Source organism: Erpetoichthys calabaricus, chromosome 8 (assembly GCF_900747795.2).
Source record: "Erpetoichthys calabaricus chromosome 8, fErpCal1.3, whole genome shotgun sequence".
NCBI classification, from domain to species: Eukaryota; Metazoa; Chordata; class Cladistia; order Polypteriformes; family Polypteridae; genus Erpetoichthys; species Erpetoichthys calabaricus.
In genome coordinates, this window is record NC_041401.2 from 4,455,218 (window position 1) to 4,482,685 (window position 27,468).

Consider the following 27,468-nt stretch of genomic DNA (forward strand, 5'->3'; position numbering starts at 1 on the left):
TCTGAGCTGATGGCACTGCTGGACATCTTCCGATTTCGAAGGGTAATAAGCTTGATGTGTCTTTCATCTGCTGCACTAAGTTTCCTTGGCCGACCACTGCGTCTACGATCCTCAACGTTGCCTGTTTCTTTGTGCTTCTTCAAAAGAGCTTGAACAGCACATCTTGAAACCCCAGTCTGCTTTGAGATCTTTGTCTGGGACAGACCTTGCTGATGCAGTAGAACTACCTTGTGTCTTGTTGCTGTGCTCAATCTTGCCATGACATGAAACTGTCTTCCACAACCTCACCTTGGTAGCAGATTTTGGCTGTTCCTCACCCAGTTTGAAGCTGTTTCTGTTTCAGTTAATGACTGTGTTTCAACCTACATGTGACATTGATGATCATTACCACCTGTTTGGTAGAATTGGTTGATCAAACACCTGACTAGAATCCTACAAAATCCCTGACTTTGTGCAAGTGGACCTATAAGAATTGATGCTGGTTTGAAGGCAAAAAGGTAGTAACACCAAATACTGATTTGATTTTGATTTTTCTTTTGTTCACTCACTTTGCATTTTGTAAATTGGTAACAATAAACAATCATTATTTATATGTCTGAAAGCATTCTTTGGATACAGCATTTTTTCACACCTGCCTAAAACTTTTGCACAGTACTGTATATCCAGTTAAATAACTCTGCAGAGCTTTGGAAAGCTGGTGAAGCACAGTGTCATAGTGTTCGTTACACACAAGTATTCTTCATACTCTTCCTCATTTTGTAAACGAACTCATAAAATGTTTCTGCATAAATATATCTTACACACATTTTACTGTTAAGTTTTTCAGATTCCCCACCCTCTCCCCCTGAACAAAAAAAAAAACAACTGGTGTGTCACTGCAGTGAGCGGGTTAAACATCTACAGACATGGGCCTAACTGAAAAGTACTGTTATTACACTAAACATCAGACATTTGGCTGAGCACTCCCAACCACAACATACTTTTAAAAAGGGCTGACATTCAGATCATGAGTTTACTAACTGTGGACAGTGTTAAAAAAAATCAATTCCTTACAACCTAATTTGTATGAGTGGTGGCTCTGAGGCTAGGGATCTGCACTGGCAATCGGAAAGTTGCCAGTTCGAATCCTGTAAATGCCAATAGGGACTCTGCTCTGTTGGGCCCTTGAGCGAGGCCCTTAACCTGCAATTGCTGAGCGTATTGAGTAGTGAGAAAAGAGCTATATAAATGCAAATAATTATTTATCTCTAGCAGACTGTCTTAAGTACATATCACTTCTTGCTCAAGAAACTGAATGAGGGAGGTTTTATCGGGAAAGAGGAAAATAATGCCTGCAAAAGAGTCCTCAAATTATAATATCCCAACACTGCCATGAAACTGACAAAAAAGACCAAACACATCAGGAGTAAAAGTGACACTCGTCGGCTTCAAGTGTGTTCCTCCCATCTTATGTTGTCCAGTGAATCACAAGCTCAAGTATTTATTGAGAAAGTGCAGGTCAGGCATAAACATGGAAGCAACCACCTACTGTATAAACTCTGGAACATCCATCCAGCCATTTCCCAACCTGCTGAATCCGAACACAGGGTCACGGGGGTCTGCTGGAGCCAATCCCAGCCAACACAGGGCACAAGGCAGGAAACAATCCTAGGCAGGGTGCCAACCCACCACAGGACACACACAAACACACCCACACACCAAGCACACACTAGGGCCAATTTAGAATCGCCAATCCACCTAACCTGCATGTCTTTGGAATGTGGGAGGAAACCGGAGCGACCGGAGGAAACCCACGCAGACACGGGGAGAACATGCAAACTCCACGCAGGGAGGACCCGGGAATCGAACCCAGGTCCCCAGATCTCCCAACTGCGAGGCAGCAGCGCTACCCACTGCGCCACCGTGCCGCCCACTCTGGAACATATTAAACTTTATTTTCTGTGTCTCTCGTCCATTCCGTGCTGGGCAGGCGCAAAGTGTCTGATAAAGTAGCTTGATTCGGCCTGCTGCTGTTTGTTTTTAGCCATCTCAATTCAACATGTAATTAGGGGAATAAAGTAAAAAACATGAATACTCCAATCAGGCTTTTTTAGGTCAGATACCAACCACCAATTTCATATTGCTAGATTGTCCGATTCTGATTTTTTGCTTTCTTTACCCCTTTAAAAAACATTTTACACTACGCTCCTGCATAACCAGAGATGTAGAAGCCTTATGCTCTTTATTAAAAAGTGACAGACAGTCACAAGACAGATAATACAGCCAATTAGTCAATCAATCGATAAGTACATAAATCAATGCATATTGTACAGAAATTTCCAAATGAGCTTCACTAGTACATCTGCAGGACACACTGAATTGCCTGATAGCAGTGGGCAGAAAAGACACCCACAGACACTTCTTAGCACACTGTGGTGGAATGAGCCTATGTCTAAAAGGGCTCCAAGAGTTTGTTCAGGCACTGTGCATCTTCAGAGCCTAATTACCATATATACTCGGGTCTTGAAAACTGAAAAATCGATCATAATATCAGACCCGACTTATACGCCCGTTCAAAAACGCAACACTTAATTTTTTGCCTCCTCCAACCTCACATCAGCAGCGCAGTTACCAATTTCTTTTGCTACTTCGACGCCGTCTTAATTTAAATCCAACTTCATATTTTCTTCTGATCGAATGCTCCATCGTAGATAAGGGACGTCCTTACGATAAAGATGTGTGAGGGTGTTATACAAAAAACACAAATCAGTGCAAACGTCGCTCCGGAATAGTTCGGGTATTACCGTGTGGTCACATGGGCACAATAGAGAGAGGGGTTGGGGAGGGGTTAGGAGCACACATTGATATAACGCACTGCCACAACAACAAAGAAAAAAAAAAAAGGGCGTGTGCTCCGTGGTTACTCTCTAAGGTGGGCATCAGCATATCATAATCTCCTCGACCAATAGCACGTGTTTTCCGCATTTGACTTATACGACCAACATTATAAAACACCAGAAATTATACGGTAAAATCAAGTCCCGACTTATCTGCAGGAGAACTTAAACGCGAGTAGATACAGTAAAAGCTGTCAAATTGTAATTTCTTCTGGAATGCACTTAGATGAAACAATGCTTCATAAAAAAAATATTATCCACCATTTGTCTAACAAAAAAAAAAGTACATTCTCACATATTGACTCAAGTATTCAATACAGGCAGTTACACACTGCTTTGGGGGGGAAAGATTGTAAATGGATATGGTAGTCCACTGGGGTTCCAGCTCTGCAGACCTGCTGGTCCAGGTACACTTCTGGTAGCCCAGCTTTATATACGGGCTGGAGGGTTACCTGCAACTTTCTACAGCCACGTTTACTTGTATAGTTTTGTTGTACACTGATGCACAGCACTCTCATACCTCAATTAAAACACAGTTGTCATCTTGGAGAATGTGTTAGCAAACAGATGATTTTAAAAAAATTATACAGTATCATGTTAATGTCTTTTTCCAATGTACACAAAAATGTTTTATCAAAAATGAACTAATCTCAAACTCTGTTTTCAGACCAAATTGACACCCCACCAATTAGTTTCTCTGTCAAAAACAAAATCAGTTAGACTTTCAGGGTTATCCCGAGGTGCAATATGTCCTTTACCGTGTCACCTGTGTCACACCCAGGTATTTGCGCATACAGCTACATTACAATGTGTCACGCTTAGACCATTAAGAGGGTCCTACTGTTAGTAAAGCTAAGGGTCTAGGCCTGAAAAAGCATCTTCACAGTCTGCAGTGTTTGGCCAAAGAGTAAGAAGCAATTTCACAGCCTCCAGTATTCCTGTTAGGTGCCCACAGTGTATACTGGTGAATGGGGAGCACTTTTTTTTTTTCTTTTTTTTTTTTTTTATTTATTGAGATTTTGTCCGAGTGCATAAGGTAAGATCTTTTTCCAATGTAGTAAAGTCCTCTGATTTCAAAAGGTTACTGTCCATTTCCTAATTTGTAACAGGAGCATTGCTGGAACATTTAGTCCATCACATGTGTGATCAGCATGCTGCTGAATATCTGAAGTCATTTTCTCAGCTGTTGCAAGCCCTGCCAGTTGAAAAGAGTTACCTGCTGTATATTTACATGTACAGTCTACTGTATATAGTTGTTTCTGGATGCTCTCTGCATATAGCACGGTGCACTCTCTGACTTGACTGTGATGCTGTCCTGCCCCTGCAGTTATTGTTACTTTGGGGAATATCCTCCATATTTAATCCACTAAAAAAAAGATCTTCTGTAAATATGGAAGTAAATCAAAACAAAACTGACAACATGGCATGAAAAGTTTACTATGATTTGGTCTTTTGAAAGGGATAGGGAGAGTGAAAAGATTGCTGTGCAAGAAGACTGAGCCCTGGCTGAATCTCATAAAACTGGTGTATTTTGTTCAAAAATGACAAATATCAGCACTTTAACATTGTGTGGGTAATTGCAAGATGCAGATCGATACTCAACAATTGTCTTGAATATATTTGGTTTTAAGTTTTAATTCATTTATTTTCTGTTTGTTCCTCGTGCCCAATTGTGCCAGTTGTAAAGCTGCAGTGCGGGCAAGATTGTTTAAATTTTAGAAAACACTTAGCTTTAGAATGCAATTTCATGTGGCAAATGCATATGTTCCATGTTTGTGAAGAAATTACTTCGACTTGAAAAATACCAAAATTATCATTGAATGTATATCATGATTGAAAAAAAATAGCTCTGAATTGGAAAAGATACTTCTCCTTTAACACTGAAAACATATACAGTATAGTCACATGACCCTCCAATGGAAAAAGCAGGATCAGGAAATGGGATACTTGAAATCAATATATACTAAGCTGTGATTATGCACATTATACTGTATGCAGGCTGCTGAAAGTCTATACCTTGTGAAGAAGAGGGCTGGATGCACCCCTGGAAGACGCAGTCGCTCCTCTGAAACGGCGATACAGTGGGAAACAAATAGTTTTTTATCTCCTCTTTGCTCGATTAGTGCTTGCTGCCGCGTGATCTGCTTCTTGCACGGCGCTTAGAACATTTAAAAGGCTGTACAGCAGCTGTCCTTTTGTCTTATTGCCTTGTCTCACTTCTCCCCCAGACCTCCTCTGCTTTATTATGCGGTTTACAAATAAAGTTTATGTTTCTTAAAAACCCTGAATGAATCTGTACAATCATCTAACCCAAGCATGACAACCTATTGAAACAGAGCAGTACGGTACTTTAAACCTGCACACATAACACTGGTAATTGATCATGGATATTCAATTATCCTATCATCGAACAAAAAGGTGTCAAAACTTTGGCTGGTAAAGTGTAACAATTTGTTGTCATCTTCTTCCTGAGCCAAAAAACACAGATTGTCTGGTGAAACAATTACAGTAACTTCACAAATTGCACACTGCATGTCTGATCTTAGTCAGTGACAAACGTGAAGCTGCCAATGGACACTATAATGCAATACCATTTGGGCAATTCTCACAAATACACATTTTCCTTCAAAACGATTAAGAGAGACTTTTTCAACTCATAATAATTATAACAATTGAAATTTTAATAAATAAGTATAAGGAAGACACCATCAGTTTGGGCAAAATTCACACAAAGCTGGTAACAATAACCACCTGAAGCTCTCATTTACTGAGACTGCAATGCCCTGTTTAACATTCTCATCGAGTGCCTCATGAATTCAGCTGACAAAGCCACCTTCGACAATATAAGTAAGTGGATTGATTCAACACTTCCAGGCCCCAAGGGCCACGGTGTCAGCACATTTTTTATTCCACTGCTGATAAAAAGACGCTTCATTAACCTAATTGTTGATTAATTAGAAAACTCTTCAATTATGCAGCCCAAAAAATGGTTTGTACTAAAATGTAACAAGCTAAGACTACATGTAAGTAAGCATAGGGGTTAAAAACACACACAAACAAATGTATCAAATCGTGTAATTAAACCAGTTAAGTTAAATATTGGATTAGGCTGAAAGCAAAGCCAGTAGGCAATGAAGTAAGAGTGGAGTGGAAAGCCCTGGTTTGAAATCAAGTGTAAGAAAATATTCTGTACTACCAACAAGATGACAAGATAATGACATCAATTAGGCTAATAGACAGAAAACAAGGCAGGCCCTGCAGAAGTCAAAGACCAGACTCACACTGTGTGGTTTACACTGATATGTAACTGGCGGGTTATTTTTCTTTCACACTATCTCAGTCATGCTTGCACAATAGTATAAAGAAATAAACCACATTAAACTGTTTAAACCACAATGTTCGATTATATCCAGAAGCTCATCATCAATATTTACAAAATCTGTGCATTGCTGAGTGCACATGCTTACAGTGCCTATAAAAAGTATTCAACACCTTGGAAGTTTTCACATTAATCTTCTTAATACATAATTCGCCTGCCTCCTCACTCACTCACATCCGTCCAAAGCTGAATGCGCAGTCGCCTTCTGCGCAGCTGCCCGAAAAACCTTACGAGACCAACATCCAACCCCAACATCGCAGCAGGCGGCGGATTTACGGCCGTAAAAATTGGTAAAATTAGAAATCCTTTTCAATGGTTTTTACAAACAGTCACCTCCATTAATCAAGTAAACAGTATTGTGTATTATTCTGCAATACAATACAATATTATATATTTACACACACAAAACAGGTTTTGGGCAGCCACCCGTATACCTTGAAGCCTGGTCGCAAAAAGGCAAATAAGTAGCAGAGATGTGTACAGAGTGGAGTCCAAAACAGAACTGAATTACAGCAGAAGTTGTCTTGTATTTAAGGCAGGCAGGTGGAAATGACATCATTTAGGCCCGGAATCAGGCATAATTTCCTGTGTCCGGGCTGCTGAGATAAAAGAGGAAGGTTTAATGCATCCCGCCACCCCCTGGCCTGGTGCGGAATTACCTTCTTTAGGTCCATTTAGCTGCCTCCCATGGGGAATTTTGGCATGGGGTTTGTAAAGGATGATATTATCAAGGACCATTCAATTTATTTTATAAGCACATTACAAATTTCCTCCTCAGACATTTTCTCTCTTCTGACTGAAATAAACTGATTAAAATCAATACAAAAATAAATTCAAACATTATCATATCTGCACTGCTGAATTAGTGAATTCCAAGATAATTTGGAATGTTTTCTCTTTAAAGCATTTTTTTGTAACAACGTGCTTTTAAAAATCTGGTTTGTCAGTGAAGCAAAAGGAGATTAAGAGGAGAGCTGATTGAAATGAAGGGAAGTGAAAGGAACTGAGACTGTGGACTTTAAAATGAGTTCATCAAGTTGGAACCTGTTACGGGTAAATTTCACACAAACGTTAGGAGAGATGAACCAGATGGAATAAGTGACCATGAAGTGTGGTAGACAGTTGGGCTTTATGGACCTTCAAAACTTGACTTGATGTTATTTTGAGAGTTTAAAGTGGACACAACAGGTGAGCTTTGTTGGGCTGAATGGCCTGTTCTTGTTTGAATTGTTCTTATGTTCCAATTAATTCTCTGTTAGGTTTGTAACATTTGCTATTGTAAGATTTACAACACTTCTATTTTTCTCACTAGCTAGTTAAAAAACTTACTACAGTGTAATATATAAGAGATTAGTCAGATTAAAATAAGTCATTTTAAAATATCACAAAATCCTGGTGGGCGGCACGGTGGCACAGTGGGTAGCGCTGCTGCCTCGCAGTTGGGAGACCTGGGGACCTGGGTTCGCTTCCCGGGTCCTCCCTGCGTGGAGTTTGCATGTTCTCCCCGTGTCTGCGTGGGTTTCCTCCGGGCGCTCCGGTTTCCTTTCACAGTCCAAAGACATGCTGGTTTGGTGGATTGGCGATTCTAAATTGGCCCTAGTGTGTGCTTGGTGTGTGGGTGTGTTTGTGTGTGTCCTGCGGCGGGTTGGCACCCTGCCCAGGATTGTTTCCTGCCTTGTGCCCTGTGTTGGCTGGGATTGGCTCCAGCAGACCCCCGTGACCCTGTGTTCGGATTCAGTGGGTTGGAAAATGGATGGATGGATGGACAAAATCCTGATGCTTTAATTTTCCAAATCTGTTCATTTTAAACATTTGCTTACATTTTCCTGTGTGAAATCAGACTTTAGTTTTACATCACTCCAATGTTTCAGAACTCCTGTAACCAACCCCCCCCCCCCCCTTTTTGTGCTAAGTATCACACTTTGTTATTGCTTAGTTTGTGTACAAATCCACAATTAGAACATTAACCTGACCTGTTCTGTAACTGGTACACTGACTTACACACCTTTCACCTGCGTGACTCGTGCATTCACTACATTAATCTCATTTTAGGGGTTACACTAATTAACTTTAGATTGACTTCAAAAACCAAAAGAATGACACAAATTCAGCATTGGCATATTCATATTTAGCCATTTTCCCCATTCTGCTAGCTGGTATAATTGCAGTGCTTTGTGCTTCAAAAACACTAAATAAATTTTTGTTTGGTATTAACTAGGGATGCACCGATACCGAAACGGGTATCTGGTATCGGCCTCGATACCACATTTTCTAAAGTACTCGTACTCGTTAAAAGTCCCCCGATACCGGGGACCGATACCACGGTCTGAGAAACGTCTGTTTGAGCGGCGTGTAAGGGGTTAATCACAGGCGCCGAGTGCCCACCCCCAGACCCCGGCTGCAGCTCAGAGCGGGGAGAAGGCGAGGCGAGACATGTCAGCCGTGTGTAGGGTTGCCACCCGTCCTTTAAAATACGGAATCGTCCCGTATTTGAGAATGAAATTGTGCGTCCCGTTTTGAATCAATACGGGACGGGTTTTGTCCCGTATTTTTTTTTATCATTTTTTTTTAAAGCAGCGTCTCATGCAAATCATCCCACACGCATTTTATGAAGATGCCTCCTTTCCTACTTTTGATTGGGTAATACGGGATGTGGCCCCCGCTGCAGTATCCGTCCCTTATTTTTTTGTATTAAAAGTGGTAACCCCAGCCGTGTGGAACTATTTCAAAGTGAATGAAGACGACAAAACAAAGGCGGACTGCAAATTGTGCTCAGCGAAATTGTCCAGAGGAGGCTCAAAAGGTAGCGCATTTAACACAAGTAATTTAATCAAGCACCTAAAATCCCAACACGACAACGAGTACAAAGAGTTTACCCACGCTTCTAAACCAACACAACCCACGCTGCAGCAAACTCTTGCAAGATGAGAGAAAATGTCCAGAGACAATCCACGTGCTGTGAAAAAAACACAGGCAATTATCGAGTACACTGCATTGAGTGACCAGCCACTCTCGGAGGTAGAAAATGTGGGATTCCTGCGTCTCCTCCATGTTCTGGAGCCCAGATATGATGTCCCAAGCCGCCGCTACATGACTGACACGGAGCTGCCTAAACTACACGACTCCGTGAAAAAACATATCCACAGCCTATTGCAAGCCTCCTCAGCGTTTAGTTTCACCACAGATATTTGGACAAGCAGTGTTAGCCCCGTGTCGCTAATTAGCCTAACCTCCCAGTGGATAGACGAGAGTTTCTTGTTTTTTTTGTTAAATTATATGACTAAAGCTGTTACCTGTAAATTTAAATCATGTTTTTATTAAGTACTCGGTATCGGCAAGTACTCGGTATCGGCGAGTACTGAAATGCAAGTACTCGTACTCGTTTTCCAAAAAAGTGGTATCGGTGCATCCCTAGTATTAACAAAGACAAACTCATTTCATCTCCAATGTTATCAAGCCAAACAGCCACTTTGTCTGAAACTTGCGTCCATTTTTACAATCATTAATAGCACTGTCAGTGCGCACAGTCCTATGTGCATGACTAATTTCCCACACACGCCTAAATAGTATAAAGTGTTTAGAGGATGGACGGACATTTGTGGACATGTTTGACGCAATCAGAGAATGAACCCAAAGCCTCCATTCCTTTTCAAAGTTGGTGTAGGACGCTTTATTAAAAAGCGACTCATCTTGCCAACGTTTTCTCTCCTCTTACAACTTTGTTACACTACACACAGAACAATCACATCTTATCTGGTTGGTCACATTATTACGCTCTCAAAACACACATTAATCTGGTTCTTAATGAACTCTGTAACCGGATATATGTTTGAATAACAATAACTTGTGTGTGTGCGCGCGTGTTTTGCCAATCTTTTTTAAATAATAATAAACACAACTCTCACAGTCTCATGATGAAACTCTCCTGCTTTGAAACAAAGCATTGCCAGACAGGACTTCTGCCGTTTATATTTTTGACATGTGTTGATGCGGTGCTGTATGACCACCACTGTCACCCATTGGCATTTACAGTTTTTATTTGTTTTTCTCCTGTATTATTGCGCCTTCTGGAGTAATTTGTCTATTGCAGTCACGCGCAAGTGCGGTCCCAACTACCAGTTCTGTAAAAAAAAGTTCCTACTGTTACATTTTTCTGAACTTTGGTATCAACCTGGTACTACAATATTCATTCTTGTGACATCCCTACCTCCAACTAGTCTGATATTTTTGTTTTAACAAGATAATACACTCTTTCCGCTCAGATTACTAGCTTTAAAAATAAGTTTTTGGATGGTCTAAAACGTTTCTATGTTACTATAGTTTAGCAAGTTACTATTTAGGTATCAAGTTAAGACATCAAAACCATCTCATCTGTGCTTCTTTCTCCTTTAACACTTGTGAGAGCCTCCTAATGCAGCCATCCTGGTTATTTCAGAAAGCTCTTCTATATTCCCATCGTCTGTGAATGTTTATTCGGTTCGGGTCAACTTTCCTCCCTGTAATTCAGAGTGCTGTAACACTGGTATTGTTATTGCTTTAATCTGTACGCTCGATTTTCTGCCCAAGTTTTTGATCTCCCCTCCAGCTGATTCAGCTTTTTGTATGTTAACTTCTATGCAGTCAATGAATAGTCAATATACTGTTTTGTCACCCTTGTGCCTGATAACATCTTTTTTGCAAAACCAGAAAAAAGCAAACCATACAACACATGGTTTACTTAGTCATGCAAGAAGCCTTTGATATGGTTTACCACATAAGCTTAATCCTAAATCGAGAAGCCACTGGCATCTTCTGCAATTTACCAATTTAAATTATAAACTGTATAGACATTCACATGTAGCAAGAGCTCCGTTGGGATCCACGCTCTTCTGAGTGTGGCACAGTTTTTGATATTTTAGGTCAATTCAGTTTCCACTCAGTATTATTATCATCTGTTTGAAAGATACCCTTACTAAAGGTGACAGAGAACATAAGGATACTTTATAAATCTTCACAATTGTAGAGCAGGCAAGTTAATAGCATTGCTTAGGGCCACACAGCAAGCAGAAAATAGAAAAACAAACGCGCTCCACTGTAATTTATAATACGACACCTTAGCCTTCAAACCAAACTACCTGCATAAATATATCAAAAGTATTTAATAGCAATGTACAATGATTCTCAACAAATGAGAAATTACTTTCAAATTCAGATTACATAAGCAAAAACTGAAACCTTAAATCTTTAATATCCTTTTCTTAAATCATACCTTGTAGCAAACCCAAGACTGCCCAGAATGTTTAATTCAGTGGTTCCAAACTCCAGTCCTGGAGGGCCACAGTGGCTGCAGGTTTTCATTTTAACCCTTTTCTTAATTGGTGACCAGTTTTGGCTGCTAATTAACTCCTTTTCATTTTATGCTAATTGACTTGTTTTTTTTTAAGATTTGTTCCTCTGAATTACTTCATTTCTTTCCCTAGATGGCACCCAAACAGAAATGAAATGTGATGTCAGTGAGCCGACAGAAGACCAACTGAGTCAGGGCCTGAAACTCCAACCAAATTCACCCCAACCAGTTCCTTAATTAGGCACCAAGCCTTGTTATTAATTAAACTCGTTCTTTAATTCCATGGCTTGTTGCTGCTCTCATTGTGCATTAGCAGACATTTCTGAAATTGTTGATTTTCTCTTTTCTAAGAGCTCTGGTAAAACCTTTTTGGGGACCTGAGCAGATCAACATTCCTGAGACCTTCATCTGTCTTCATTTTCAGCTACTGTATGATGGACACAGGTTAGCTGGTCCTGTTTTGGCTCATTTTATATCTCATTATTGTTTGACTGCTAATTAAGGAAAAAAACAATTACGGGGTCCAAGTCTTCAAGAGCAAGTCAATTAAAATTAATTTGGGAGCAAAAACAGGTCACTAATTAAGAAAAGGGTTAGAATGAAATCTGCAGCAACTGCAGCCCTCCAGGACCAGAGTTGAGGACCCCTGGTTTAATTAAACCAAACCACACATACAATGTAACTCCTGACTTTGCAAAAAATGTCTTTACCCTAAACTATATAAAATACATAATGCAGTGGAACCTCGGTTCACAACCATAATTCATTCCAAAACTCTGGTCGTAAACCGATTTGGTCGTGAACCGAAGCAATTTACCCCATAGGATTGTATGTAAATACAATTAATCCGTTCCAGACCATACAAACTGTATGTAAATATATATATATATATATATATATTTATTTTAAGTTTTTAAGCACAAATATAGTTAATTAAACCATAGAATGCACCGCGTAATAGTAAACTAAATGTAAAAACATTGAATAACACTGAGAAAACCTTGAACAACAGAGAAAACTAACACTGCAAGAGTATGCGCTATACTATAGCCTTACGACCCGATCGCTGTAAACTTTTTTTTTTTTTTTTGAGTTTTAAGCACAGGGGAAAAAAAAGAAACATTTGAACAAATCCAAACTTTATTTAAAAGCCAACCATAAGCAACCAAGAAATTAACATTGCAGGAGTTCACTCTAATAGCTTTACAACCCGATCGCTGTTGAAACTTTTAAGCACAGGGAAAACAAATGAACATTTGAAAAAAGAGAAAAGTAACATTGCAACAATTCACGCTACGAACCAAAAAATGAACATTTGAAAAATCCGTAATACAAAAACTAACCATAAATCACCAAGAAAACCAACCTTGCATGAGTCGAGTTCTGGCATGAAGTGAGGAGGAACTGAGTGGAGAACAATCCGGTCTCGTCAACGTTGAAGACTTGTTGCGGGATGTAGCTTTCGTCCTCCACTAATTTTGTGAAATTTTTCACGAATTCTTTTGCAGCTTCAGCCTCGCATCTAGCAGCCTCTCCATGCCTTACCACACTATGAACGCCACTTCTCTTGCGAAACTTTTCAAACCATCCTCTACTGGCTTTAAATTCCTCACTTTTGCCACTCGTAGAAGGATAGTTTTACAGCAAATCGCCATGAATCTTCCTGGCTTTCTCGCATAACATCGCCTCGCTTATACTATCCCCTACAAGTTGCTTCTCGTTCAGCCACACTAGCAACAGTTTTTCCACCTCTTCCAGCACTTGAGGCCTCTGCCTAGTTAACGCTGTAACTCATTTTGCAACATCAGCTACTTTAATAGATTCTTTCTGCTTTAGAATAGTCAAAATCATAGATTTTGACTTCTTGTACTCGGCAAGATCAGTAACACAAACATCACGCTCATACTTTTCAATAACTTCTTTCTTTACTTCAATTTCAATTTTCTGCAAAACTTTCTCCTCACCACTCTTCACTTGCTTAGAAGCCATGGTTAACTGCAAAAGCACATGAAATACTGTAGAGCACAAAGAGTTCACAGGTAAAGCACACACGTCTGACTGAGAACAATGAACAGGGAGAGGCTGAACATGTGCTTAAATACAGTAATCGGCGCGTACGAACCGGAAAGGAAATGAAATGGAGCACAAAGAGTTCACAGCGAAAGCACGCAAGCCTGACCGAGAACAATGCAACACGTGCAGAAATCATCAGCGCGCACAAACCGAAAGGGAAACTGGCTTGTTCGTATACCGAGTGTGTGGTCGTGAACCGAGGCAAAAGTTTGGCGAACTTTTTGGTCGTAAACTGATACGTACGTGTACCGAGGCGTCATGAACCGAGGTTCCACTGTATACTAAGAGAGGTCAGATGTCTAAAAGGGGGTCTTTAAATGAACATGTTTGGCAAAAGAAAAAAAAAATTCTTTATAGATGTAATGGATGGACACGCACCCAAACTGGGATGATTCATAGAACATTTCCCGGCAAGGCCTCCATTATAGAAGGAGGCGCATCCCAGCCGGAATGGATCATATTAATTTCCCCAGGCAGGACAAAGTTACAATGGATGGACAGAGGGAGCCTGCCTTCCAAGAAGGGCTGTTGCCCAAGTGTGATAGGCAGCATTGCTCCTTTGGCATGGCTCTAGTTTGGACACTCACAGAGCTGACTGGGAAGAGTAGTTCTGACAGCAGCCCAGTTAGGTCCCTCAAGTGCTGCCAGGGAGCACTGGTGGGATAGCACACCCTTGTTTTAATGACCCAAAAATGCTTACTGTGCCAATGTTGTGGTATGGAATTTACTATCAGATCCAGCATAAAGGAGCCACTTTACCTCACTCCTGGCGTTGGAGTTTGCAAACGTAAACTCAGCTATTTGGAGTGTATTGAAATAAAAAACAGAAAAGGGATCATATGGTTTATTGTGTATTAGAAGAAACCATGTAATGCTTTTTCCTAAAAATAAATGGTCATTTGAACCTGGGACTGTGTCTGGGGAAAGGGGGCACCGAGATGGCCCCTGCTTGTCACTACATTAGAATTCGCAGTACTTTCATAAAATGTTTCTGAATGTCTTGTTGCCACACAGTTTACACATACATGTTTATGTCTGACTGTATGCAATCAGTGTGACAGAACTTGTGCAGTCAATACAGACCACACAGAGAAAAAAAATGTATAGGTGTGCAGAGCGCTGTCCAGGTATGTATAGTCATCAAACATAAAATGAAATCTCCAGTACGTCATTTTGGCTATGTGTACAAGTGCAGATCTGCATTCACAGAAAGTCTGAATTGCTCTTTATCTTGGCCAAAAGACACGTCTAAAGTGTGCCGCTACAATGTCAAATGTCAAGTAATGTTCTGAAATACTCAGCGGTTTACGGGCTCATTAGAACAGCTAACCTACACATGTCAAGTCATACGAAACAATGAAAAGAACTGCTGCTGCTTTCACTCATAATATAGTTCCTTATGCTGTGCGCAACATCAGGTGATATTACAAATAAGAAGTCAATAGAATGAAATGAGTTAACTCAAACTATCTGGTCATTAAATTACAAAAGGTATGGGAATCTTAATATCCAAAATTATCCTAAAGGCTCTGTCACATCAGATGACTTTTCCAGCGATTTTCAGTCATAGATTACATTTACATAATCTTAGCCAGTCAGAGGCTGGTGGTGGCACCCCCTGCGTCTAATGTGACATAACCAATGACTGGGACCAACTAGTCTTCGAGTGGCTACAACAAAAATTAAATAGGTTTCGTTTTCTTATTGTCCAAGGGATGGGCTCTTTGCGTGGGAGAGATGGGAACCAATGAGCATTCAGCAGGCAATACAATTCATAGAAGACAACGACAAGGAATAAGGAACATGCACATTCTGAATCTCATAAACAGAAGAGAAGCTTGTCTGTCTGATGTCTTGTGTTTTATATACTAAAAGTGAACAGAAAAATGAAGAAAAAAAAAGCGTAGACTGCAGCTGAACGCACCACGGCTATTAACCCCTCTGTACAGCACTGGCTTCTTCAGGCGTATTCTACATACCAAAAAAGAAAGGAAAAAACAAAGGGCAGAGATTTCTGCTGAACCCGTTGCAGCTGTTAACTCTTTGCACAGCGACGCCTCCATCAGGCAGCACACAACTGGCGGTCAAAGAAAAGAGCTAGCATGACTACACTGGAAGATCAGTGCTCGGTTGGTAAATGTGAAATGGGCTGTGATCATCAATTTTGCAATGTGACACACTGCAGCGACACGATCAGATACTGAAATCGGCTAATCTGACACACCCCACGACAAAAGGTCACGTAACGTAACATTGGATTAACATGACAGAGTCACACATAGCGTACAAAACTCAACTTGATGTTATTTAGGAGAAACTGGATGAGACGGATTGGTGAGCGTTGTAGGGCTAAATGGACTGTTCACATCAAAACTGTTCTAAGTACAAGTTTGACATGTACATGCAAGCATCTTAAAAAAACACTACAGTCGAGCACAGCAATAAAAAACCTTTTTAGAAAGACATGAACAATACTTTAAGCAGTGCGAATTCTTTCAAAATAGTATACTATAGATAAGCATGAAAACACAATTTTCAGATTACAACATTTATGTCTATAGCACACTTTCATACAAAGAATGGAGCTCAAAGTATTTTGCAAGATGTAAGAGAAAATGATGCATGAAGAGTAAAATAAATTAGAAATACCATACATACTCGTGGATACGTTCTCCCGCGGATAAGTCAGGACTTAATTTTACCGTATAATTTATGGTATTTTATAAGGTCGGCCGTGTAAGTTGAATGCGGAAAAGTCACACTATTGGTCCAAGAGATTACGATGTGCTAACGCCCACCTGAGAGAGTAACCACGGAGCACACGGCCTTTTTTCTTTCTATGCGAGTACAGCAATGCACAGTATCAGCGTGTGCTCCTAACCTCCATCTCTCCCTATTGTGCCTATGTAGCCACACTGTAATATTCAAACTATTCCGAAGAGACGTTTGAACTGATTTGTGACTTTTGTATCTCACACCCTCATACATCTTTATCGTAAGAGCATCCCTTATCTACGATGGAGCATTCGATCAGAAGAGAATATGAAGCTGGTTTTAAATTAAACGCCATTGAAGTAGCGAAAAGAAAATCGGTAACTGTGCAGCTGCAACAAAATTCTATGTGTCTGAGAAACTGGTGCGAGATTGGAGGAGGCAAGAAGATGTAAAAAAAAAAAAAAAAAAAATTAAGTGTTGCATTTTTGAACGGGCGTGTAAGTCAGGGTCTGATTTTATGATCGAATTTTCAGGTTTCAAGGCCCGACTTATACGTGAGTATATACGGTAGTGAAGAATAGGAATTAAAAAATAAAATACCAAAAACAGTAAATAAAAAAATTCAATGCGCACTTACAAAACATGAATATACCAGCAACAGAGTCCTTATTTCTAGATTCAGTTTTACCTCTCTAATGAGAAGTCTGAAGCTATAAAGTCAGAAGGCCAGGTAGGTAGGACAGAAAAAAAAATAAAGAAAACACCAGGGATGAGATGCTGGAGGTAGAAAATAAAACTAAATGCACAGGAGTTTCAAGGCCAAAAGATCACCCAGTGAACAACAATCATAAAGACAAGATGAGCAATGCAGGCAGACAAGAAGCCAACAATGAATAAGATTCAGGAGATTATATTAACACAGCATTCTTATCCCTCTGGGCAGCGAGAAGAAAAAATAAAAAAGGTTAATAAACTGTAGTTTCATAAAAATTGATAAATACATATTATTGCTATCAATATTGAAAAACTCTGTGCAAAAAGATATAGCAAAAAAATAGAAACTGTACCATGAGACCAACTACATCTTTGGACTATAGACCCTGCCGCATTACAAGATTTTTGTGGTGATTTTTAGAAAAAGAAAAAAAAAAAAACCTGTTTACGCATTCTGGACCCCCTGGAGGTTATAGCAAACAATTACACCATCTTATATATACAGTGGAACCTCAGTTTGTGAGCATAATTCGTTCCGAAAACATGCTCGCAAGCCAAAGCACTCGTATATTACAGCAAATTTCCCCATAAGAAATAATGGAAACTCAGATAATTAGTTCCAGAACTATTCATATAAGAATGATTAATACAAAATATAAAGTAAAAATACATAAAACAAATTAACCTGCACTTTACCTTTGAAAAGAATCATGGCTGGTGTGAGTGAGTTTCTAAACTCTTGTGGGATTCCACCCAATGGGACGACACACGGAAGAGCGTCCCAAAGCAACCGCAGGCTCCCAGCGCTGTAGCAGCTCGCCGTAAAAACGAATCCGAAAACATCACAGACATGCTATAAGCACCTGCCGTTGATAGGTAATACAAGGAACATTATAAATACGCAGGGCACAGTATTACTTGGCCACGACCTTGCCTGACTGCTGTGTCTGTGTATAGAAGAGCGGCAGATCCCGCTACAATAAATAACCGCGCTGTTCCTGTTTTAAGCTGAATAAAGCTGGTCTCGCTAAAGTACTGAGACTCAGCTTTGTGTTATGGGGTGCAAGACAGAGACTCACACGTTACAACCCACACACATGGTCACAATGCTATAGTAAACAGTAGACACTGTTACGGATGTCAACTATATGAGTGTGGCACACCGACTGAGCCAAAGAATGGAAGACGATTGCCCACAATCCCGCAGCGAGAGAGAAAAGAACCATCAGCTCAGTTGTGATCACGTGACGCTCAGAAGACAAAGCATATACGTACTACTCGTATTGCAAGACCTTGCTCGTTTATCAAGTCAAAATTTATTAAAAATTTTAGCTCATCTTGCAAAACACTCACAATCCAAGGTTCCACTGTAATACGCTACCATGGTTGTTCGTTTGTCTGTCCAGGATTTGAAATCACCTGTAGCTCGCAAACCATTTGAACCATTGACCTGAAATTTGGTACACATATACACTATGTGACCTCCACTGTCCCGCTTTCAGGGTGATGATTTTTATTCCTCTTTTTATTTTTATTTTATTGTAGAATCAACTCTTGGCAGCAGCCAGCAAGACGGCCGTGTGCTGCATGTGTACGGGTGCCTTTCTCATCCCTAGCACCTTCGCCGTTACTTCCCCTACCTTTTGATTTCTTAAATCATTCTTGAGGAAGATTGAAGACTTAAGTGGCAGCTTAAGTGAAAAACTAAAGAAAACGTACTAAGTAATTGCAACACGAACACTGACTTAATCAGTTTTAATGTGAAAAGATGCCGACGGAAGAAGAGAAGAAGTGGGCCGCTAGGGTGAAGAAAAGAAGAGCCGCTCAGGAAGCAGCAAGCGCATCAACCTCTGAGCAAACGAATGATAAACGTACAGAGAAAAAGTCTGAAAACTAGGAATGCTCAAGTCAAGTGGATTCACTGCACGTTATCGTTATAGCAGTCCGCCGTTACTGGTAAACTATAAATGCAAAGTTTAAAACTCTCCTTTCTTAGTTTAGAAAATAATAATTAATAATAATTATTTGCATTTATATAGCACTTTTCTCACTACTCAAAGAGCTCAGCAATTGCAGGTTAAGGGCCTTGCTGAAGGGCCCAACAGAGCAGAGTCTCTTTTTTGGCATTTACGGGATTCGAACCGGCAACCTTCCGATTACCAGTGCAGATCCCTAGCCTCAGAGCCACCACTCCGTCTTAAAAAATCAACAATTTTTTTAAGAATACAAGCACATCCACATTTTCAGGTAGCAACTGTAACCGTTAGGCATTCCCAGTATGTTCTTAAGTCTGAAAAACACGTTCACTTGGAACAGAGGTCACTAGAAGTAAGAGAGATGTTTGGGCCAGTGGGGAAAGCAGTGGGTACTTTGGAGAATTTTCTCTCCATCATTTCAACAGACAGCACACGAGTACTTTCTTCTGTACATATCAATTTCTTGCTCTGTCCCACTTATGGGCAGTGCCACCGATTCAGTTAAATAATCTCAAAGCAGATCTTCCAGAGCCGACTTTTTTGAAGATGGGTGTTCCCGCTCAGCACCATGTTGTTCTGCTCCCCTATTTTCTGTTCCTTCTGTTTTCTAGATCAATAGCAGAGATTACAAGGTTTTTATTATATAAACATAAAAATGCCTAGTTGCAATTCAAATGTCAATATTTATAAGTAAACTCTGACTAGTGAGGAACAAATTGTTCCAAGTGGTAAGTCATGATATGTCCAACATTTAATATGTGAGTAGCATCAGTTCCGTTACGTTTTAGTACTTGAACTGGCACTAGTGTGCTTTGAATCTCAGATGCTATTGTGAGCAACACTACTAGCACTTTACAAAACAAAACTTTTTACTGCCGAGTATAACTTTTTGTTAGCACTTACAGAAACAGATTCCACATACAATTTATTTTTTGAATAGCCCAAAATCACACAAGAAGTGCCGCAATGGGCTTTAACAGGCCCTGCCTCTTGACAGCCCCCCTGCCTTGACTCTCTAAGAAGACAAAAAAAAAAAACTCCCAAAAAAACAATTGTAGGGAAAAAATGGAAGAAACCTCGGGAAAGGCAGTTCAAAGAGAGACCCCTTTCCAGGTAGGCTGGGCGTGCAGTGGGTGTCAAAAAGAAGGGGGTCAATACAATGCAGTACGATACCAAGAACAGAACAAATCCTCAATACAGTATAAAAATAAAAATTTTTAGAAGTACAGAGTAGAATTTAACAGTAGATGATATCACATAATATGATTTGGATTTGATAAGAGTTCATCATTGTCATCAACATTTATATATGCACAATACATTTCATCATAATTTTAAATTGTGAAATTCTATGGCACGAAATACAGTCATCCTTCACCTATCGCGGGGGTTACGTTCCAGAGCCCCCCGCGATAGGTGAAAATCCACGAAGTAGCGACCTTATATTTATTTTATTATTTATATATATTTTAAGGCTTTATAAACCCTTCCCACACTCTTATAAACCTTACCGCCTTATTACGTCTACTTACAACACGTTTTTCGCCCTGGTTAAAGAACACTGCGGCCGTAGATCTTATATTCTTTTCCTCCTTTTTAATAAAAAGAATTGTGGACTCATTGATACCATAACAGCGTCCTACAGCGGTGTAGTTGTTCCCTTCCTTCAACATATCAAAACCTATTACCATTTCGACAATCATTAGCATCTTCCGTTGGCACTTGGGCAGGCCCCTAAAGCAGTAGCAGGTCATTTTAGAGCTATAATGAAGGGCTTGACTATGTACAAAGACAAACACAAAAGAGCACAAAAGTTAACTCTTTACACAGCGAAACACGCTGATGCTGAATGAGCGAGACGAGACTTCCTGGTTAACGCAGCGGAATCGAATTTAGCGCACCGTCGCTGAGCCAATCAGCACCCAGGAACTTAACCGCCTGCTCTGATTGGGTAGCTTCTCAGCCATCCGCCAATAGCGTCCCTTGTATGAAATCAACTGGGCAAATCAACTGAGGAAGCATGTACCAGAAGTAAAAAGACCCACTGTCCGCAGAAACGCGCGAAGCAGCGAAAAATCCACGTTATATATTTAGATATGCGTACATATAAAATCTGCGATAGAGTGAAGTTGCGAAAGTCAAAGCGCGATATAGCGAGGGATTACTGTATCTTTATATTCCTAGCAGCGACAGTCATCAACTTTAACACCGCCTCATACTAAAAGTCCTGTAATGGGACGCAGGCTTAATGGCACAAAAGCTGGTTTTAATCTGTGAAGTTCATGTGGAAACCTACTGTACTTCAGGTCTACAAAACCTGTCTAAAGCTTTCATACAGCAAAACATTTATTTCTATAGCATATTTTCATACAAATGATGTGTTCAAAGTGCTTTACAAGACGTCAAAGTTGTAGTTACATACAAAGAACACAAATTAAGTTTAGATCTGAATAATAATTAAATGGTATACAAAAGATAAATAGATAAAAAGTGTTTTCAACATGAAAACCACAATGTGCCTCATTACATATTTCTGGGAAAAGGTGATATGGTTTTACATCCAAATTAGCCATTTTAAATAACCCTGTCCTAACAGGTGGCGCAGTGGTAGTGCTGCTGCTTTGCAGTAAGGAGACTGTGGAAGATTGTGGGTTCGCTTCCTGGTTCCTCCCTGTGTGGATAGCGCTTTGAGTACTGAGAAAAGCGCTATATAAATGTAATGAATTATTATTATTATTATTTAAATAACCCTGTAAAGAAGTTTAGATGGGATGCTGTAATCTGGTCTAGTTCTTTTTCCACTGTCTGCCAACACAAGTTTAGGAATTAACACGTTTCAAATCAATACACACAGTTTCATGCACTAGTATACCAAATTGTAATTAAATGACAAAGTCTAATTCTTCCTGCAAACTGGTGAAGAGAAAGACACAACAAATATGGTGGAATACAGTCAGAAGACAATTAACTACTTCTATTGTAATAAAATCCTCTAAAGACACTTTCTTATAACTTTATGATACGTTAATACTACACTTAAAGGAGAAATTACTCTACATAAGTAATAAAGATTGATATTTTTCACACATGCACATCAGTGGACTTCCTTCTAGGCTCATCGAACGTACAGTATGTGATCCCCCCCCCCCACCCCCAGGATGAGAGGGGGCACCGTCACTAACAGTATCATCTCTTTTCCCACCCACAGCACCAAGAAGAAGACGACCAGCAAGGTCAACTGCTTCCAACCCCTCCAGTCAACACCCTGTAAGACCAGAACATCCCCAGAAGGAGGCATCTCATTTGAACCCCCAAATCGACTCACTCGACCGAGCCAGTTATTTATTAAAGATCACAAAGGCTGACTTTCTTTAAGCCCTTTTTTGTTTTTAAGTGTGGTGCCCTCGAGCATTGATTTGTCCAAAAAAAAAAAAAAAAAACCCTCAGTTTAAAAGGGGAGATCTGGTCATCACCCCATTGTGAATTTCCCATCGGGATTAATAAAGTATCTATCTATCTATCTATCTATCAGTGCTTTGAACTCCACTTGTGTCTTGCACATCTCCACACACTGAAGAACTATGACATGTAAATATGTGCACACACTTAGTACAATTTAACTATAACCTTAATTTTGTGAAATTTTAATACTATAAATCAAATCACAAATGATCTCATGTCTACACCTGGTCATTTTCAGACTTTTTGCAAGCCAAACTTTTCAGCACTGAAAGGAAACAAATACGCCCTCAGTAAGGCCTGGAAGCTTAAGCACAGCTGCTCGCACTACGATGCTTTTAGGACTTCCTTTGCTTTGCTTGTGAAATGCAAAGACCGGTACTTCTGGGTCAGCATTGCCGTTACTGACAACAATATTACCGTATGCCCTTCATTATCATCATTTTTCAAATTCCTTTTTAAAGGCTGGCACTTAATTTATAAGAGTCGCTTCACTGTGTGACTACTCGCCTTCACATTCTGTATATTTACAGATTACTTTGAAAAGCTTTACCCAAAATATGAACTCAAATCTCAACCTGTTTTCAGTCATTTTCTCCATCATACTATTGCAGTTTCCTTTTTCTGTGTAGTTTTATACTCTAGCATTGTTTGTTTCAGTACTTGCCGTCAAGATCAGGTTGAGCCTAATTATAGGACCCTTTTAGCATTTTTGATTTCTTCATTACTGCTTTACTTTTGAGAGGGACACAACATGGTACAAAACCAGTGACCTTGGCTCAAGTCTCAAACCTGTCACTGTCTGCATGGAGTCTGCCTGCACTCCTGATGTTTCTGTGGTTTTTCTTTATGTCCTCTGTGTCATTCAACATCACAGAGACATGCACTTACAAGTGAATGGAGACTCTGGAGCTGAATGTGACCGAGTGTGGCCGCCTGTCCGAGTTTACTCTCTGACACACTGATGTTCCTCTCTGGGTGGGTTCTGCCCTGTGCTCAGTGTTGCCAGGATAAGCCCACAGCTGTGGGAGAAGTCTTCATGTTTCTGAAGCCCATCTTTTGTCTGCTCTAACTTTAATCTCTATATGTTTTGGAGCTTGTGACTTTAATCGTTTTGCTCTAAAGCTGAAATTGTGCCCCTTTCGATTAGACAAATTCAATATGTGATCAGTTTAAATCTGACTTATTTGATTTATTTGATCAAGCTTTAATAGTTTCTCTCATGACTTGTTTTTTCCTTTTCTACATATTTTACAATACTTATGGTCCACTTTATACCATGTTTATGTATTGTCATTATTTTGTTCATTTTTGTATTTACTGTATTATCAATGTAAAGTGTCAAAGATGCTATTGTGTAAAGGGAGCTACTTAAAATACTTGAACTGTAAAATGGAAATTACAGAATTAGAAAATGAATGACAACAGAATGTATTAGCAGTTTTTAATTTTTTATTAAGTTATCAGTTGGTATATCATACCATTTTTCAGTTTAAATGAATAGCATGAGTGTATGCCACTAATGGTACTGTATATAATAAAAGCAGATTAATTAATTTATGCGAGGCCAATATATCTGTCCAGCGCTTCACGACTAGCAGTACATTTGATGCACAATTCAGTAATTGTTGCTAGTTCTTTTATACTGCTTGATATTTGTTTAGAGTTGAGCCTCATTTTCTTCTTGTCACTTAGCTACAGTGAATTCAGAAAGTATTCAGCTTTCTCTTGAAGTTTGACATTTCTTCCCATTAAGTCAGTCAGTTATTTTCCAACCTGCTATATCCTAACACAGGGTCACGGGGGTCTGCTGGAGCCAATCCCAGCCAACACAGGGCGCAAGGCAGGAACAAATCCCCGGGCAGGGCGCCAGCACACATACACCCACACACTGGGGACAATTTATAATCGCCAATGCACCTAACCTGCATGTTTTTGGACTGTGGGAGGAAACCAGAGCACCCAGAGGAAACCCACTCAGACACCACAGGGAGAACATGCAAACTCCACGCAGGGAGGACCTGGGAAGCAAACCCAGGGCTCCTTACTGCGAGGCAGCTGTGCTACCCACTGCGCCACCGTGCCGCCCATGCCTTTATCCAAGGTGACATTGATCCCTGGTGTCTGCTATGCTGGCTGTTAATTGTCACTATCAGGGTTAAAGGAAAGGGGCAAACTACACAGGAAAAGGGGAAAATAATAGGAAAACAACAAAAGTGAGTTAAACATTTAAGTTTATAGCTTTAGAAAAAAACAAATATTTCTAAATGTCTTATAAAAGTAAAAACGAATGCAGAATAATGAATAAAAAAGACCAGCTAATTAAATAAAATCAGTTGTTATCGATTATTATCACCGATTGTGAATCTGGTTGGAAAAAAACCTGCAGCCACAGTGGATCCCCAGGACTGAGTTTGGGAACCACTGATCTAGATCATGGTCTAAAAAGATCTCCAACAATCAAAGCAACAGATTAAATTCTGATAAAATCCTGTGAAGGTCATTAATGAAACTCGATTCCTCATTCTTGTGCATCCAGTAATTGTCCAGGCAGTTCAGACTTTTCCACTATCTGATACCGGTTTGCCTCCCCTCACCTTCCCGGCTGGACTCCGTTATCTGCACCAGGCTTTCTCTCCAATCAACGTACAGTATTCATGCTGTTATCGCTCTGAAGGACGCTATACAAAACGGCCAGCTGCCAGAAAATACCCGTAAATGTCATTAGTCCAAAGAATTCCTTCAAGTTCTCGTAATCCAGGAACACATACTAACTAGCCGGCTCCTGCTCTTGATTTGCTACCTTTCTAACGCGATCCTATTGCGTTTTCATTTGTCTCAAAAACTGTTAGTAAAGGGAAGTCGTCCAGCTGGACACTCCGCCCACTGGCATCCCAAACATACACAGATGAACAAAAAAAACAAACAGAATGGCTCACCGAATGGGTGCTGGAGACACGTGTGCAGCACCCGCCGGTCTGCGGCTGCCGGACCGCACCGTGACGCCCGTGGCCATTATCCCAGCTGCCAGAAGGCCGACGTATTCTTTATAAAGCGCCCAACATCCCTTCTCCGCTACCCGTGCGGGGTGTGCTGGGCGCAGCCTCGTCGCAAAACAAAAGGCCTGAACGTCACCCACGGGCCTCGATAGGCGCGCGCACACACACAGGCTGCGACGCCGGGCACTCCGCACCCTTCACCGTTTTATGTGGCCCAGGGGAACACGGGCGAGAAGAAGGCAAGAGCTCGGCGGCTCGAGACAAAGAAATAGCCACTCACCTCTGACCACGCCGACCGCCCAGCGTGCTGCGTCTCCCTCCTTCTGTTCTCTCCGTCTGTTGTGTGCCGCTCTGTCTTTGCGTGTTCTGTCCTCGCTCGTGTGCGCGCGCGCGCGCTCTCTCTCTCTCACTCTCTCTCTCTCTACTGGAAGGCGGTCGATCCACACAGGCGCGGGCGCCGCCGCCACCGCCGCTCTTCGCTCCGTCGGCTCGCCGGGTCCCCCCGCCTTCAGTCGCACTGTCCCCTCCCCGTCTGCCCGCCTCGACTGCAAATCAAAGCAGGTAAGACTCCAAAAGACGTTCCATTGCCAAATGCCTAACGTCTGAAACGTTTAGTCGCGCCAGTACGTTGCTACCATTGTGCAGCGGGGCGACCCTGACGCTCGCTCGTACTGGCGAATGGATTAAGGATGAAGAAATCAAGTAAGCAGCGTGCGGACTGTTTACTATGCGCCGAGATCCCCCCTTCTCCGGGCCCCCTACCGGCCACTTTGCCTGCGGACAGCCGTGCGCTACTCTTCAAGCGTGTCCTTCAAAGTGCCAGCATAACAGAAGTGGTGCTGCTCTGCACCAAAAAATCTGAAATATTTTACCGATTGAGCTACGACCGACTAAGATCATTAAAAAAATCCCAAAAACCCACTTTCTTAATTTGCCTTTTACGTACTGAACTACATTTTAGCTCAACCTTTAATAAACTAGATATGCACTACCGTACTCTTCAGTGCGTCTGCAGTCTTTATTAATCGTTACTTTTCTCTGTGTTCTTTTCCCGTTCTTCTGTCACTACCGCCTGATCGAAGTCCTGTGTGGCCACCAGGGAGGTCTGAATAAAAGCGCATACCCCATTATGCCAAAAGGCCCACCGTGTCAAAGCCTTAAAAGCAGTGTTGGCAAAGCTGGGACCCAAAGTTAGAAATCTTTAACAACATGTAGAGGTCCTGAGGTCTGCATGGTGTTAATAAGTCATTTTCAGCCATGTGTCAGCTAGGTACCATAACATCAGGATGGAAACTATTACCCATAATGCTATTGTCAGCCCTGTACCAGCACATCAGGATGGAAACTATTACCCATAATGCTATTGTCAGCCCTGTACCAGCCAGAAAGGAGAGCAGTTTCTTACAAAGACAGGAGGGCAGAACAGAAGGACAGATGGGTTGTCCGGCTGGACGAAGAAACAACTTTGTGCCTGGCTGGATTAACATGTTTCTTGAACCAACAGAAGCCGGGAGTTGGGAGGAATTCCATCCCCCATATTGCAGGTGGCAGTGATCCTCATGTGGCAGCCCAGTCGGGACACCCGCAGGGGTGCTTGGGAGTTGAAGTCTGAAAGTGCAACCCCATCGGGGTCCCGGTAGAGGGCATTGTCCTTGTGGGACCTCCCTACTTTCTATATGGCTTGGAAGTGCATCCAGGAAGATACGGTGTGACACTGGAAGCATTTCCCGGGTCCGGCTTGAAAAGAAGCCTGTCACCTCACATCGGGGCAGTCAGAGTCGGGAGACAGCGGGCAACACTCAAAGGAGGGGCAGAAGGAGAGAAGAAAGAGAAACACTTGTTTGGATTAGTTCTGATTGGTCTTTTATTACACATTTGGTGATCTGATTATAATAAATGAACTAATTTTTAACCAAGATTGCGTGACGTTCTATTGTGGCCCGAGGTTTGG

General features: G+C 41.0%; 1 protein-coding gene across 2 annotated transcripts in view; it reads right to left on the reverse strand.

Annotated features, from left to right (window-relative positions):
* Positions 1–26,125, reverse strand: part of sestd1 (SEC14 and spectrin domains 1) — a 186,733-nt gene extending 160,608 nt beyond the window's left edge. The window contains exon 1 of one of the 2 annotated variants that reach the window (XM_028806200.2): positions 25,798–26,125. The gene's annotated coding sequence lies outside the window, so the exon portion shown is untranslated. Of the gene's footprint in view, positions 1–25,457; positions 25,479–25,797 lie in introns of those variants that run through there. The other variant, XM_051930628.1, reaches the window with a different exon arrangement.
* Positions 26,126–27,468: the final 1,343 nt, after the last annotated feature.